The 17,196-nt window shown below is 40.8% G+C and overlaps 1 long non-coding RNA gene across 1 annotated transcript; it reads right to left on the bottom strand.

Annotated features, from left to right (window-relative positions):
* Positions 1-10,624: 10,624 nt before the first annotated feature.
* On the bottom strand, positions 10,625-16,250 carry LOC119649188. The gene is made up of 3 exons (XR_005249105.1): positions 16,223-16,250; positions 16,108-16,143; positions 10,625-10,779 (listed from the first exon to the last, which is right to left on the bottom strand). It is a non-coding gene; the product is annotated as an uncharacterized LOC119649188 (long non-coding RNA).
* Positions 16,251-17,196: the final 946 nt, after the last annotated feature.

Here is a 17,196-nt window from a genome sequence, read left to right as displayed (position 1 = left end):
GAAGATGACAAGTTGGAAAGGCGATCAAAGTATAGTATAGGTCCCAGGCGAAACGTGAATTGTGCACACGATGCAGCATAAAACCTGGGAAACACGTGCTGCACCAACACGAACAGCTCTACTACTAAATCCCATCTCCACCTCCACGACGGGATCGTTGGGAGGTTTTTCTTGATGAAAAACTGCAGACGGAGAAGGATGAAGGCGTAGATCAGAACGGGGCAAATTATAAAAACTGTTGAGTTTGTGTAGAGCTGACAACCCTACCCGGAACACCAACGCAATGGAGCCACGCAAGGAGCCTCCGACTGGATTGACGACACAGCGATGAATCTGGCAATGAAATCGGACGAGCGATTCGAAGGTTTTCGCGTGGAACGGGCGCTCCACGTACAGAAAAGAATCTGCCAAGCGGCTAACCGATACCCTGTTCCAAAATAGGGCTGATGTAACAGCGTTGCAAGATATGCCACTACACCATACAGTGGCCATCCAGTAAACCATGTGCTCGGAGTAGGCTTTCTAGTCAGCCAAAAAATATAACCTGTTGTTATCGGCTTTGAAAAAATAAGTGAACGGGTGTGCACTTTGCGTTTGAGAGGCAAATTTGGAAATATTAGGCTCATTAACGTTCATGCCCTTACAGAGAAGACTGTGGAGTCGGAAAGGGATACTTTTTACAAGGCAGCGGAACGAACCATCGACGATCGACGCTTGCCCCAAGTATGTTCATCAATCATCCCAAATAGGGACGGAGCCAGGCGATACCTTAGCTTCCATAGTTTAAAGAAAACTACCAATGACAACGGACTGTCGACTATCCAACTAGTAGTCTTGCACGAAATGGTTCTTGAAAGCACCTGGTTTGCGAGGAAAGCGGTCCACAGACATACATAGGCTTCTCCAGATGGAACCACTTTCAAGCAAGCTGACAACGTGTTGATCGAACACCGCGGCCTCTCAGCCTTGATGAATGTCAGAACATATAGGAGGCCAATATGGACTCAGATCATTATCTCGTTAGTATGGTGCCTCGGGCACGAATAACTACACCACCTAGAATCTCCTCTGACAATCAGATGAGAGTGAACATTGAAGATGTCTATAACGGAGTCCTCCGTAACACCTATTGAGGGGAAATGGATGTCGCAATAACTGCAGCTAATAGATGTCCTGGATATGAAGCTGTTTCGACGATGAATGTAAGGTAGCAATACAAAGCGGTTTATCAACTGATGATCAAGGTGTGGGACAGCGAATCTATGTCCGACGACTGTCAACGGGACATTATCTGTCCCATACATAACAAATCGGGAAGCTTGACGCTTCAGGTATGAAAGGTTTTGTGTATTTCTTATATGAAAACCTTTGCTTGGAACTGACAATTTTCACCCACTATAACTTTTTTAGTAATAGTGCGATTTCCACCAAATTAAAATTGTGCTTTATATTATAGCCATACCGCCGCAAAATTTTATGATTCTAGGATGAACTTAAGCGGGGTTTTGCATTCAATTTCTTAAAATTATAGTAATGTACTATTGTGAACTTTATTTAAACAGATATCAGTGTGAGGGGTATTTCCGAGCCTAGCCACCGGATAGGGGCAGTTTCGTGACGTTTTTTTAGATTTTCAGGTGGGGGGGGCTTCTGAGAATGGTTCAGTGAAAAGATGACTACTTTTCAGCCACCGCCCTCACCCCTTGTGTATTAAATGTCAGAACTGAGACCAGCTTGGAAAAGTACTCGGTGAGGACTTTTCATTCATTTGATACTCCATATGACTTGACCCCTCTTAAATTTCACATTGAATGATGTATCTGTATGTGACGAGCAGTGAAACAGTAAACCGATGACGTTTTGTTTTACACAAAAACTTCAAAATCGGGATATCACACAATGCAGCAATTATAGAGTTCCGATCACGACGGGCCGACCCCGCTTGTGAACGGGACAAAGGCTAAAGAAAAAGAACAAGCAGCAATTATAGAGGTATCACGTTGCTGAGTGCTATCTATAAGATATTCTCCGCTACCATGCTAGGCCGGATAACCCCATATGCCCAGAACATCATCGCAAGCGGTGGAAAAACTGTTGGTCTTCAAAGCCGCCTATGATAAAACAAACTGGACACGGCCATGAGAGTTTCTCCTATGGGGCACCGAAAATCAGCGTCTCAGCTTACGAAAATTGTTTCGCTCAAAACATCTCACCATAGGGTCAAAGCTCATACTGTACAAGACAATGATCTTGCCAGTCTTTATGTATTCTTCGGAGGCCTGGGTCCCTAAAAAGAAAAATTGCGACCTCTATGCCACTTTCCAGAGAAGAATCCTCCGAAGAAGTTTTGGCTCCCTACATGAGGATCGATGATTCTGTAGCCTACATAACGACGAAATAAATCTCGCGCGAAATCATCACCGTCTGTAAGGCCAATATCTGTGATGGGAAAAGAAGACGCCAGCCAACTTTTAGGGATATCGAGTTGGTAGACCTCGGCGCAAAACGGGGATGTTTGAAGTTCTTTATTAGGCTGCCTAGGTCGGATACCGGTTGTAACGCCGTTGATGCTGATGGTGATGAAAAAACTTTTGGGGCAATATCATATGTGGTGTTTTTTTGCATTGTTTGAAAAATAGCCTGAAAATTTAATTTTTTTTTCAATTTTTGAAAAATATTTGATTTTGATTATTTCCACCTGATTGAAGTTCATATTGTTAGAAAATAAGTTAGTAATGTAAAATTTAAGGCTTTTTGGCTTCAGATAATAATTAATGTCACCACATGGCTGGCAGATGAGAATTCTAGTTACGATCTTCAGCGGAATAATGTCAAGTAACTTGTTTGTGTTGGTTAAAATTAAAAAAAAATTGCGATTGGATTGCGGTTAAATTAATTTTAATTAGTAAAAAAAATCGCAAAAGCCATCGTGGAAATAGACCTTCTAACGTGGCTTCCCTCTATAAGTGATCCTTAATAAGAGGCACAGCTACTATGATAATGTTAAGAACTGTTAGAAAAATGGCGGATTTATTGATGTATATGATTAGTAAACCCTCAATAAAAAGCTAGGAGCTCCAGCTAAGATTCAGTAGCTAAGCTCCCGAAATAAGTACTTACTTGTAAAAAAGGAGAAACTACTTGTTTAACTTCTAGATTTTAAATTAGTTTTCAAAAGATTCCCAACTATTTTTTCAGCAAAAATTCGAACCTAATTAAGGCAAGGAAAAGACGAGTCTATTTTTAAAATGTAGGTGAGTCAATTATAAAAAAAAAATATTTTTTGTTTTACAATTATTTATTAAAATATAAAAACCATTATGATTTATCATTTTACATTGTTTCTTGCAATACAAATAAATGCGTTGCTGCAAGTGCCTGACAAACCTCTACACTTGTCAACTTCGTCAAAAGACGAGGAAACCATCTTCCATGCACACTATGGAACTGTATGTCATTTGCAATGGTCACTTGTTCGGATTTATTTTTTATTTCTCAACTGATCCCTCGAACTACTCGACTGTTTTCGCTTATAATGCTGGAAATGCAGTTCGCGGCTTTGCGGCATGTACAACTGTCGTTTGCTTTGTCCGGTGTCAAGGTGACGAGAAAATTGCTTGCAGCATTTCTCGTTTTCACTCTTTAGCCCCCCTTAGCTTCTCCAATACACTCTTCCCAGTTCCTTAATTCGCATCCCGACATTCACTTATATAAAAAATAAATTATCATTTTTATGTAGTTTTTCATAGCTCCATTTACAAAACCCTATAATCTTTTAACTTCGGCCAAAACCCTAATATTCATTTAAAAAGTTTAAAATTTTAATAAAGATTTTTTTTGAATGTTCCGGAAACGATCATTAACCTTTTCTTTGTTGCTTTCACAAGCCTCCTCATAATGCTTATTATTAAATGCATTTCAAACGTTTCTTTCTAACTAAGGCGAAATACATCCAAATGCAAATTGATCCGGTGGGGATTTTGTTGTTGTAAAGAAGTCGGACGGCTCCATTGTGGACAAATTTGCGGCAGCTTTTGCGGTTGTCCCAGCTGAGGAGGAACTTTGGGCTCTGGGAGTCAACAGACTCAGGGAGAGCAAATTCGCAAGTGACAGCGAGTGTTCGTTCAATTATGCGTCCGAACAAATTACGATTTTCCTAGAAATTTCTACGAGAAACGTGCCAAAAACTCTTGTTAATGTGAACTGACTTTTCTTTAATCTGTTGTGAGTGATTGAAGACGAGTTACTCGAGAGAAATCACAATCATATACAAAATCTGGCGATCCAATGGTGACGTATGTAGGCACCGACAGGTTTAACTTTCTCCTTTCGCGTGAACGTTCCTATTGTCAACTTTAGAAAAACATAACATAATAAACTGGTTATTCACATGGGCAATACTTAAGTCATGCGACTTTAACATTTTTCAGCAATACCCATCAAAAACTCCCGGAGTTTAGAGAAATTTGCTTCACTCATTTAGGTGCTCGTTATCTTCTACTTTTAACTAGAGATCTGATCCTGTCCATAAAAATCTGTCATTCGATAAATCGGAACACAGAATATTTTTCAAGTTAACAGAACATTTTATGGCCATATCAGGCATTTTATACATAGGTAAAAAACATCATTATTTAGGACACAAATAGTACAGCTTCCGCACAAAAAAGATTCTTTTGAACGAAACCTCAAGGAACTCTCTTTTTCGAGTTGTCACAATCTCGCCAGATGTCGGATTTTATTTACTAGCAGCACTAAGGGCCAAACATTTCGGTTCGGACGACCCTACCTACTTAAAAGAAGTGGCTCTAGTGAGCATTGCTATTGGTGGGCTAATGGGTAGAATCTATTGAGAACTCCCCGCAACATCGAAGGCGCTCGTGGGATAGTGCAATTCTGTATGGTTTGAACCAGACTATGTGAGAGTTCCAAGACATTCAGGGAAGTCGTGAGGGTTTTGGGTATAATGCTTGCAGCTGACAATATTATGGAAATTACAACCACCCTCTCGAGACGTAAAATTTCTTTGATACCCCGAGCCATGGTTCATAGTTCTTCTTCACGTATTTCCGTTTAATATTCCTATCATGGGGATAGCGACATTAATAATATACGTGGAGTGACTCGTCTTATCAACAAACACCACGTCGAACTTCTTTTGCGATATGTGGCGATCAGCTAGAATTTGCCGGTCTCAATATATGCTCTAAGCAGAACTATCGACTGCTGCCTGCGGCTCATATCGGTTAACCGGAAAAAAACGGGTCCGGAAACGATTGCATGCCCGAATCAAATGCTCCTTCTTCATATTGACCATAACGGTATGAATTGCAGCCTTCAAAGAAAAAAATGATGTTATGAGGATGTTTGTTGTTTTCAGACTCAACTACACCTATGTAGTATTGCAGGGGATTAAGGTCTGGGAGCTAGGCGGCCATAAGTTCGGTGTTATGTGGTCATGGAAATTTTCAACCATTCAATCTTTTGTCGCCATCGCTTTGTGTGAAGGAGCAGAGCCTTTCTGAAAGATGTATGGTTCGTCACCACGTACACTATTAATCCAGTATTTCACTACTGCCACACACCTAAAACCATAACAGTGGTTAGAAACTCCGTGTGAATGACAACAGGAGCCTCTGGAGGATTGTAACATAGCCATCTGTTATTTCTGCGGTTGGTCTTTTGGTCTTTGTCAAATCTTTATTCGTCAGAAAAAAACCATAACATCTCAGGCATTTCAGAGTGTTTAATTTGCTTTAGAGGGCGTTTTAATTCAATCTCGTGTTTCTCGTGTTCTCGTGTTTGCTCCGACTAAAACTGTCTTCTGCATAAAACTCAGGATTTATACCGGAGATTTTCGTGGATAACTCAACATTACGTTCCTTTGCAAAGGCCTTCACTGATTTTGAAGGTTCTCGTCAATGATCCCGTGCACTTGCTGAATAAATTCTGCAGATTGGACAGTGTCCGAACGTTCCTCGTGTTTTTTACGTTTCGCAACAGATTCTGCATTTCTGGCTGATGCTTCCAATTCACGGCGAACCTTAGGAACGGGCGCACTTAAGAAAATTAGAGATTTCTAAATCGGTGTGATTTGCACATATACCGACGACAACTGCATGTCTCTTCATTTCTTGAATTAAGTTGTAGTCTCCATGTCTTATCTGAAAAAGTGCATGTGTGCATATCCTTAAATACCGTACGCACCCTGTACATTAAAGATTGATTACCATCTGTTGCCACTTTCGGTCCGACTGCTCCCTGGGTAGAGAGGTAACGTCTGATGATTTGCCTTTGCCCTGGACGAAACTGTCCCTTATTAACCTTATTAAAATCGGTTCAATGTCTGCCTGTTTGCTATATGCACTCTTCTGAGATAGGGCTGTACCTATTAATGCGAAATTTGTTGAGATTATGAGAACTGTGAACGTCTACACATGCAGTAAGTAACATGGTTCTACGTTGAGTTCGAGGCCTGCTCCCATATTTGCCAAAGGGGAGTGCACATTTTTTTTTCACCAAATATGGTCATGTCGCATATCAAATGAGAGGTCTCGATTAGTACTTTATTAGTGTTAACATAATTTTTGATGTTGGGGGAGTACGGGGGCTGGAAAATGAGTATTTAGTTAAAGGCGCAATTTTCAGAAAATACCCAACCGAAAATTCTGAGAAAAATCACGAAGTTGAAACTATACGGTACGGGCTGAAAATACTTCCCATACCGATATACCCCTTATTAACTATTCCTCCCTAGAATTATGGAATTATGCAGTGAGATGTGCTATGACATAAGACAAGATATTGCAAAGTTTAATTGAAATCGCACTATTACTAACAAACAAATTATAGGTCAAAGTTGTCGCTCTTATGCAGATTAACCGCTATCTAACATTGTGAAAGTTAGAATGACGCTAAAGTAGTCCGACATATTAAATGGATAAACATTGCGATCTAGATATAAATACTTGTTTGTCTAAGATTTTTACACTTCTGTGTTCAAAAAGTCGTGATTAATGTGAATTCCATCGTAGGAATCCATCGAAGAGCGGAGCTCCTTGATTTCGCTGCCAGGCAGTAGCCTGACATAGTATTGATTTCAGAAACCCACCTCAGTCCGAGGCATTCGATAACATTCAAGGATTTTGAATTCGTGAGGAACGATAGACGAAATTGTCATGGGGGAGGTGGTACCGGAATACTTGTGGCTCGCCATTATCGTTTCAGGCATATTAATAGGTCTGAATTTGAAATCTTCGAGTGTATCGAAGTCTCTTGTATTCTGTTTTCACTACCTAGAGGAGGAAATTTATACATTCTGTCAGTCTATGCAGTGGGAAACAATCGAGCCAAGTGCAAGGAGGAATTCCATTCTCTGTTCACGATACTCGAACTGAATAGGCTGCATAATTATTATATTATAGCCGGCGACTTGAATGCTAAGCATACCTCGTGGCTAAACCCCACAAACAATCCCAGAGGGGTATTCCTCAAATCTTGGGTAGAGTAATACCAGATCGAGTATAAATGCGAAATATATGGGTCAGAGAGTCCAATCTGGCCCAGGGCAAATTCCTATCTGGATTTGGGCATTGCTGACGCGCGCTTGAACTTTAATTTTAGGAATCCTCAACGGAAACTACAGACTCTTCCTTGCGATAGCGACCATAACGCTATTCTTATTGAAGTTCTGTTTGATGGACGAAGAGTTCGCCTTCTGCCGATGGACAGTGGCGTCCACAGGCTGAACTTTAAACAAACAGATTGGAAGAAATTCCAAGAGAGGTTTATTCGGGAATATCGAGAGGAATGCCCACCTCTTGATGGGGAAAACGATAGTACAATTGCACCAGGTGACAGGAACTTGACCAACGAGGAAACACTTCAGCATCTTCTCAAGCTGGAGAACTTGACGCTGGAAACAATTGAACAAGTCGTCCCTAAGATTAAACCTCGCAATAATATGGAAGGATATGAAACTGCAGCCATAAAACGGTTGAAAAAAGTGAAAAGCCTTCTGCTCACTCGCGTCAACAAAATCTATCGGAGATATGGGGACTATCATCATCCCATATTGGTTGAGTTCAAATCACTTCTAAAGATCGCGCGGGATCTTATCCGTCAACATTACGTAAATGAAGTGAACTCCCAATGGCGGGAGAAGTTAAAGGGTATTTCACCAAGCGATCCAGATTCCATGTTTACTAAGATAAATACATTATTCCGGAAGAAGTCACGAGTAACTGTGCCGGGAATTAAAATCGGTGGCAGCAATATACAACACCTTATTGACTCAGGTATAGACACCAATAGTGTAACTGCTGATGCGCAAGGCAATTACATCGTGATGGATGATGCTCTGAAACTCGAACTTATAGGGGAGCACTTTGAATCGGTAGATCGGCCCAGAACGGACTTAGAGCCAACGGGACTTTCGGAAGTTGTAGAACGAGATGTCCACAATTTCAAATATAGCCTGAACGGCACCACAGTTCTCCAATTTAGCTCTGCGTTGCAGGCTGATCTCATACCGAGTGATAATCTGCTTGATTACTTTGTCTCATGTGTGAAGTTAACTTCCATATTTAGAAGAGTGAACAATAAGAGATCATCATTCCCAACGTGGTCCTCAGGCATTTACCAGACATTGCCATTCGTAATTATTGCATTTTGTTCAATAATTTATTGAACAATTCCTTCTTTCCAGGACAATGGAAGAAAGCCCGAGTATTCCCGATTTTAAAGAGAGGGAAGGATTCATCCAGCCCTCAAAGCTACCGCCCAATCAGTTTGCTGCCTAACATCAGCAAGGTGTTTGAGGTTTTGGTATTGAAAGCCTCGAACGGGCATATAAAGAAGAAGGAATTATTGCCGAACGCGCAATTCGGATTTCAATCTGGACATTCGACAATACATGCAATAACGAAGGTAACGTCTGATATTTACTGAAAAATGAGTTTCCCAGCCGCCTCGTAGCGGTGATGTGTAGTATGCTGTATGGCAAGTGCTTTGTCATTACGGACGGAAATCTACTAGCAGAGAATTTCATGTTCTGAATGGATTACAGCAAGGGATAGTGACTGCGCCTACACTTTTTGCGGTATTTGCCGGCGAATTACTAAACTCTTTCGATTTTAATAAATCTTCTAAAAGGTCGTTGGTTGCTTTTGCTGACGATCTGATAGCCTACACGGCACACAAGAAGGTAACTGAGGTGCAAGTTGAACTTCAGAAGATGTTCAATGATATTAAGTGTGAAACAATTCTGTTTCGAAATTCCTTGGCGTATGCCAGTAGGAACTTGAAAAGGAATTGGAGAGATTTCCACATTGTCGCGAACGAGGATAGTTCTCAGCGCATTCCTCATAAGAAGTGCGTTAGATACCTGGGTGTGCGTCTTGACGAGCGTCTCCAATTTAACGAGCACGTTAAATTCGCGCTAGAAAGCGCTCACAGGGCATTCATATCTCTTCGAAGACTCTTTTATGCTCCACATCTTAGCCCGAAGGTTATGATTATTTGCTATCTTACTTTGGTTAGACCGGTGCTCACTTACGGGTGTGCTATCTGGTTTAATTTGAGTGCTAGCCAAATGAAGAAAATAAGGATCTTTGAAAGGAAATGTCTGCGTGCTTGCAAGGGGCTCAATAGGACTGCTTCGTCAAACTATGAGCACTATCTAACTAATGAAGTGATGTATGCAGCTGCTGCTGTGCCAAGAATCGACACAGTTATCGTCAGATTGATTCGGAATTATATAGTGCAATCTGCTTCGCATGGCGAGAACCCTTGGGTTTCGCAGCCGTTCTACCCAAATGATGGGTATTTTGAGAAAACTCTCACGACAGGCTTCATTCCTCCCGAAGCGTTCGTGTATCTTGACATGAATGGTCTAATTCTTGATTCTGCCAGTGATCCGGTTATGTATCATATACATAGACGCGCCACGGACAAAAGGATAGAATACCCCCCGAAATTGACAGTGGAGGCTCCGGGATTCGACTGGAGATACTCCAGAGCGAGAGCAATTGATATGAACCGGGATGAAAAAGAGGAATCCTGGTACTGGTGGCTGCGGGATGCCGGTTAGCGGTGGCCGTGCTCAGTTCTGCCATTTTTTTCTTGGTGGGGCATTGTAAATATGTACATATTAAACGGGTGCTAATTTTGCCTCCAGTTGTAACTTATACATACATACGTTATTATTCCTTGTTTCCTTGTAAATATTACTGTTAAGTAAAATCGAAATGTGTAAAAAGCTAAAACTGAGACAAAATATGAGCTCTATGTCTCTCACTTATTTCGTATTCGGAATGTGCAATGAGAGTTAAAGTGTTTCCGACTCATTGATTATCAATGCGCAATCGGATGAAAACTATGTAATTACATAACTGTCGTGGAAGAGGTTTAGTTAAACGTGTAGGATGAGCATGGTAACACGCAATTAGTAGACGTACTAACTTGTTGCTATAGCTTGCAATCCTACACAAATGGGAAAATTGGGAATAGATCTTGACGGAGATATTCCAATAATAGATGTGTGTGGTGAAGTATATGAGTGTGAAAAGAAGATTTAGCTTGAAACCCTTCCACTTGTCCAGTTTTACGCTTTAAGATATGTGTGTGTGTGTGTTTTTGATTTGTCCCACGTTGTCCCGGCAGGCTAACGATGTATACCACCAGATACCACCTACGATGACTCCGTGACACGGTTGGCTAGACTGTTGTCTATGTTGCCAGCATGACTACGAAAAATATGGGCTACTGGGCCTTATATTGCTTTGTAAATTTTCAATTTGTTAACGTGATTGAGTAGTGGAAGTAAGATTCATTTTGTTTATTTTTTGACTTATAATCGTAAAAATTTAGGCTTTTACCTAGGCTTTATTTAAGTGCTAAAGTTTTACTTCTGCTTGTTCAAGAAAGGTGATAATTTCTAGTAGGTGTTTATTTAGGTCCTCTGCAAGCAGGTGCTCTACAGAGTTGATGGATCTATCCCAGTTAAAATTATTCCTGATTTGGATATACTTAGTACATTTGAAGAGGATGTGGTCTAAGGTTTCCTGCACATTGCATGTATTGCAACTGTCATTTCTTATGATTTTCATCTTTTTGAGCTATGGTTTATTATAGGAGTGACGTGACATGATTCTGTTGGCAGTTTTTATCCGCGACACCTTTTGTTTGGAAAGGTCTTTCGGAGGTTTTATGGGTACATGGGGGAATATTTTTGCAAAGAATTTCCCTTTGGAGCGAATGTCATTTTGATAGCTTGAGTCCCACTCCTCTGCTATTTGGTTGGCAACCAGAAGGTTTAAATCAATGGGTGCTAGGTGACAGTTCATCAGCGCGGCGCTGTTCTGGCCTTCGCTAGCTGCCAGATGTGCACTTTCATTTAATTTGATGCCACTCCTTGCCGGGCACCACATTATGACTACTTCTTCACCATTCATGCATTTGATGTTGTTGTGGATTTCGTTTACCATGTAGTGAGTGGTAGACTCTTTGCCCAAGATCCGGCACGCATGTAGGGAGTCCGTAATTATGACCACTTTCTTATGACCTTTATCCAACGCGTATTTAGTGGCTAGCCAAACCGCTTGGAGTTCCGCTGATAATGTTGTGATTTGGTTTAGCCTGTGCTGCCCCACCGTTTCAGCATGATCATTGACCACTGCAATGCTTACATCACCTCCTCTGACAGAGGCATCTGTGGCAAATATTTCAAAATTCCTGGATTTGTAGTTGCTTATGGAGGCATTGATCTCATTTGCTAAAGCCGTTTTTGGAATGTTTCTGCCTGACGCCTGAGTTATAACCACTTGTAAGGTATGTGGAGGGCTTGATTTGATGTCAGCTCTCAGGAGGTCAAAGAGGTGAGAGAAACGTTTGTAAGTTGCAGAGAGGCCATTTTTAGCATCTGCACTCTCTTGGACATTCCGAAAGACATGAGGTCGATTTGCATGGAGCCTTATTAGCTCCTTAGTTGCTAAAACTGTTATTCTGAGATGGGGCGGCGGTTCATTTGCAAGAGCAAAGGTAGACAGGTGGGAAGCAGTTTTGGTAAGCCCTAGGCATCTTTTTAGGATTGTGGTCGCTATTGAGGTGATTTTGTTATTTAGGTATTTGGGTGCTATTACAGATGTAGCAGCGGCATAATCTAGGTTGGGTCGTATTAGCACTCTGAACAATTTGATGCTATTTTCGGGAGGAAGGCCCCAAGAATGCCCAGTAGAGAAATTGATGACTCTAGCAGCTTTTTTAGCCTTAGAGATGGTGTCAATTGTTTGGTCTTTTAATATTAAAGATGAGTTAATTGTCTTGCCAAGGAAGGTTATCTTTTTGAATTGCTGTATGCTGATATTGCCAAGATTCAAGGGGTGTAGTGTACTACTGTTTCTTTGAATTTTGATTTGTCCGGATTTATGTGAAGATTTAGGCTTTTGCATTCGTCAATGAGGGCTACTGTTTGGGCTTTAATGGAGACTTCAGTTTCCATAATTGTTTTGCCAGTGGCTAATATGAAAAAATCATCAGCATATTGATAGATTTCTATGTTGGGGCCGACTGGTTTATGAAATGAGGCCGTGTAAATATTGAATAGCGTGGGACTCAAGACACATCCTTGGGGTATACCATTGCAAATTCCCACCTTCGCATCACCTAGGATTAGATTTCTGTTAGCCAGGAACCTTGAGATCCAGATAATGATTTCGGCTGGTATTTCATGAAAGATCATTTTAGATTCAAGGGTTTTTAGATCTACACTTTCATATGCTTTGGATACATCAAGAACTACCGCTTGCGCCTGCAGTTTGTTTGCTTTGGCTATGGAGATTGCGAGAAGGATGTCATTTAGACATGTCACAGTGGATAATCCGCTCTGATAGGCATGACTGTTGGGAGGGAGAATTTTGTGCTCTAGAATGAAATGGTTTAGTCTGTTTTTGACAAGTGTGTTGAGGATTTTGGCGAAAACATTAATTAGAGATATGGGTCTGAAGTTTTTAATGTCTGACAGATCTTTATTTATTTTGGGTATGGGAACTATCTTAATAGCAGACCACTCCTGTGGAGGGTTTAAATTTTGCCAGGTTTCATTAATGGAGGTAAGCAGAGCAGATTTGACCGGAGGGCTAAGCCACTGAATGTAGGTGTACGTAATTTGGTCATTACCCGGTGCGGAGTTCTTTTTCCGTTTGTTGAGGACCAGAGCGAATTCCTCAGGAGTGAAGTTTTGTTGCAGCGATGGTGGCGGTAAGTGGGATGTAAAATTATTTGGAGTTGGCTTGTTGTAGCTTGAGCTTAGAAAGTCTAGGTATTTCTGGTCATTTTCAGGATCCCAAATCCGGTTGCTGGTTTCTTCCTCTTGAAAATTTTTAAAGTTTTTTATGCTTTTCCAGAATACCTTAGTGTCTTTTTCAACACTCAGTTCTTCCCAAATCTCGTCCCAGGTTTTTTTCTTAGCCGCTTTCACCGCTTGTAACCATTTTTTGTTTGCAACCGAGAAAGACATGAAGTTGGTGTGGTTGGCATCACTGTGGTAGGCTCTCAGAGCTTGCCTTTTCTCTACAAATAGTGTCTTCAGATCACTGTTCCACCATGGTTTATGGGAGGAGCCCTTGCGGATTTTGAATGTCGACTCTTTAATTTTGCTTTGGATTTCCGCTGTCAGACCGTTCAAATTCTCCGTGGGAGGGATGGACTGCAAGGCAGTTTTTAGATGTAGGAGGCCTATTTTGTATTTCTGTTGAATTACAATGGTGTTACTGTGGATGGCTATTGGTTTATGCTTGCTTTTTGAGATCGGTTGTGCCAGCGCGTTCCAGGACCAGGATATAGTAATGGAATTAGTGAGGGTGACATCTGGTGCAGATGCTCTTGTTTTGCCGTTTGTTACCTGGTCCACAAAGATTAGTGAACCGTTGTTGAGTAGTCTAAAGTCACATCTGCATATTGCGTTTGAGAGATGCCTCCCTTTACTATTCTCAATGGAGTCCCCAAGTATGAATGACCTGGCATTTAGGTCGCCCGTTATTATTGTGTTTGGGGTATTGCTCAGAAATTGAAGTAGCTTGTCCAGTTCTACTTTGAAAGTGGTCGTAGTTGTATGCGGGGGCATGTATATGGAGGCAATGGTGATGTTTGGAGTAAGGTTCATGGGCTTAGCAATAATGATGTCCATGTTGGTATCATAGGTTATTGGCCTGGCATTTATGCCTTTGCGAAATGCAAGGGCAACTCCACCATAGCCATCCTTTCTGAATTTGTACAAAAGGTTGAAACCTTTTAGGTACCGAGAATGATGGGACGAGTTGAAAGTGAAAATTTCTTGTAGGGATAGTATGTCATAGCCGTGAGTATTAGCAAAGTATTCAATTTCAGACTTATTGTTAGCTAGACTTTGAATGTTATATTGTAGTATGATTACCATTTGCAATTTCTACGTCAAGTCGCTTGTGATGTTGAGTTTATCAGTCTGTTTTTTGATTTTTTGCATGTCTTCTGCCAAAGATGGATCTTGTATCTTTGAAGAGATGCTGTTCATGAGTTTGAGGATTTGCGACAGTATTTTCTGGTACTCAGATACAACCGTGTACGTTGAGTGTTCGAAAACAGTTTGATTTGGCGTAAGTGGTTCTTGATAGTCACCTTTGGGAAAGGGTGATCTGGTGTTCTGGCGTAGATTTGATTTGACAGCAGAACTGAATTTTTTGCTCCCTCTGATGGTTCTGTTGAACTCATCTTGAGGATTCCTTGTCCAGTTGTTCTGACTTTCTCTTTTTTCAAGCGGAGGGAAGGCAACGTCACAGTCAACATCACAGTCCAGAGAGTCGTAATAATTTTTCACTTCTTTAGTGGCTTCCCTCATGGAGATATTTTTTATTGCTGCCGTCTTGATGATCGCCAGGTGTTCGACCCAGATGGTGCACTTCCTGTCTCTGGCGTCATGGTCAGACTTACCACATAAAGCACATTTTTTCCCGCATGTGTTGCCATCGCACTGATCTTTTGGACCACTGCAATTTAAGCATCTACTCACTTTCGCTTTGCAGTTAGTGGCAATGTGGCCCAATCTGCCACAAGCAAAACATTGCCTCGGTCTGTTTAAATAATGATCAACCTCAACCCGCACGCTACCGATTGAGATATGTTTGGGGATGTCAGAGCCAACGAAGGTCAATTTGACTGTTCGAGATGGAAGGAAGACATCTTTGTTTTCCTTAGATCTGAAGTTCAGCCTTTGAACTTTCGCCACTTTTATCGGGGAGTTAATGTCCTGAAGTATTTCATCTTCTGTGAAATCTGTGGGGATGCCTTTAATAATTCCAAATCTATGGGTATCTCTCAAGGAAATATATGCTTTTAGCCCTAATGTGACCAAGCGATTGTCGGATGCCAAATTGTTCGCGCAGGACGCAGATTTGCAATAAACTTTTATCCTCGTAGGCCCATCTTCCTTGACCGTAATTACCTGGTCTTTGAGGTTGAGACGCCTCGTAAGTTTATGGAAATTGAGGGGCTTGAAACCCTCAATTCTTTCCTGTCCGTTAACTTTATCTATGTATGTCATGGGGTTGCTTCTCTCCACACATACTGTGTACGCTTTGCATTGAGCGTTCTCGCTGTACCTGTACACTGGGGCTGTTTGCTCCATCGGAACTATTTTTTTGTTTTTCCATTGGTGAAAGGGTCTTGCGTAGGTCCTGAGACTGGGTAACCTCAGGGAAAGCTTTGAGTTGAGTCGTGGCTGGTAGAATTCCAGAAACCTTTTGTTGTTTAATCGTGGTAGACTGGATTGGGGATCTTGACAGGCTCCTCGAAGCCCTTCGCTCTTTCCTGGTTAGGACATAGCCACCGATTTCCGTTGGGCTTTTGAACTGTGGCCCTACAGGTGCCTGAGGAGATGTTGGCATTTGGGAAACAGACCGGTCGAAATTTATTTTCCCCTTGTCCGGGGGTTCACACTCCCTAACCTCCATGGTCTATCTTGACAGATGCCAGAATGCCTGTTTACAGGGGAAAAACCACCAAAGGATACGGAGGCAGATTTCTACTTACAAGATTGATTGGGTGAAGAAGCAGAAATAAAACTAAGGCACTTACCTTTTTCCTTAAGCAGGAACCGATTCACCGCCAAAACTATCAAAACAGAAGGAAACACGGTTTATTACGCCCACGCGGATAGACAAAAAAAATTAGCTTCAAACTAAAAACGCACTGTCGATACAAACACGAAATGCGTCTGCCCACGGCAGATGTCACGAAGCAAGTGCGCTTTAAGATAAGAAAGGATCTGAATCGGAAATACGTGGTGAAACAATAAAGTAGAAGATTTTAGAAGATAAAAGATCTCGGTCGATATCGAGCACGAAACATTTGAAATAAAGACAAATTGACGGACTTTTTTGTGTTTTAATATTTGAGCGTTTTAAGTACTTTACACAATTACAACTGTTATTATTACCTTTTCTCCCTATGGATGTTGTTGTAAAAAAAAAGAAAAAATATATAATATAAAATATATAATTATGATAGTTTTAAGCACAATAATTTAAGTTAAAAGTATCTTTTGAAGCGATAAAACATTTATTACTATTATTACTTTTATATTTCTTTATTTGCCACTAAGGCCAAGTGAATGCTGCCGGGTTTTTGACCATTTCCCGACAACTTAGTGTAAAATTAGATTTTTATTTCTTAATGTTTCTCTTCTCTGCCTGTAAATTGTTATTTGAAATCTTTGAGAGCACACAGTGGGCACTAGATTTAAGTAATTTTTTTTATTTTAAAAGATTGTTCTTATTGTTCATTTTTCCAATCTATATACTATTGTTACCTATTTCTGAAAAATAAAAATGATTTTAAAACTATAACAGAGTAAGTTAGAATTGAGAATATTTATATGAATGATAGTGTACCTCTGCATGGACTTTAAGTTAATTTCAACGCCAATTTAGAGTAGCCATGCTTAAATATTGCAAAAAACTGCATACGTTCTAGCGACTATCTAAAAACCAATCTAAACTTGAAGAAGTGGACAATTTTCATGACTTCCCTATGTACACCACCGTCGAGAAAAGCAATAATGAATTAGTCAGTGCCACATTACAAGTGCACTAAGCAAAACGTATCATCTGGAGATGTTCCTAAGAAAACACAAGCTTCAACTCGACGATGGCCTTTAGTATTTTG

Source organism: Hermetia illucens, chromosome 2 (assembly GCF_905115235.1).
Source record: "Hermetia illucens chromosome 2, iHerIll2.2.curated.20191125, whole genome shotgun sequence".
NCBI classification, from domain to species: Eukaryota; Metazoa; Arthropoda; class Insecta; order Diptera; family Stratiomyidae; genus Hermetia; species Hermetia illucens.
Note: the sequence above shows the minus strand (reverse complement) of the source record. Positions and strands in the feature narration are given on the sequence as shown.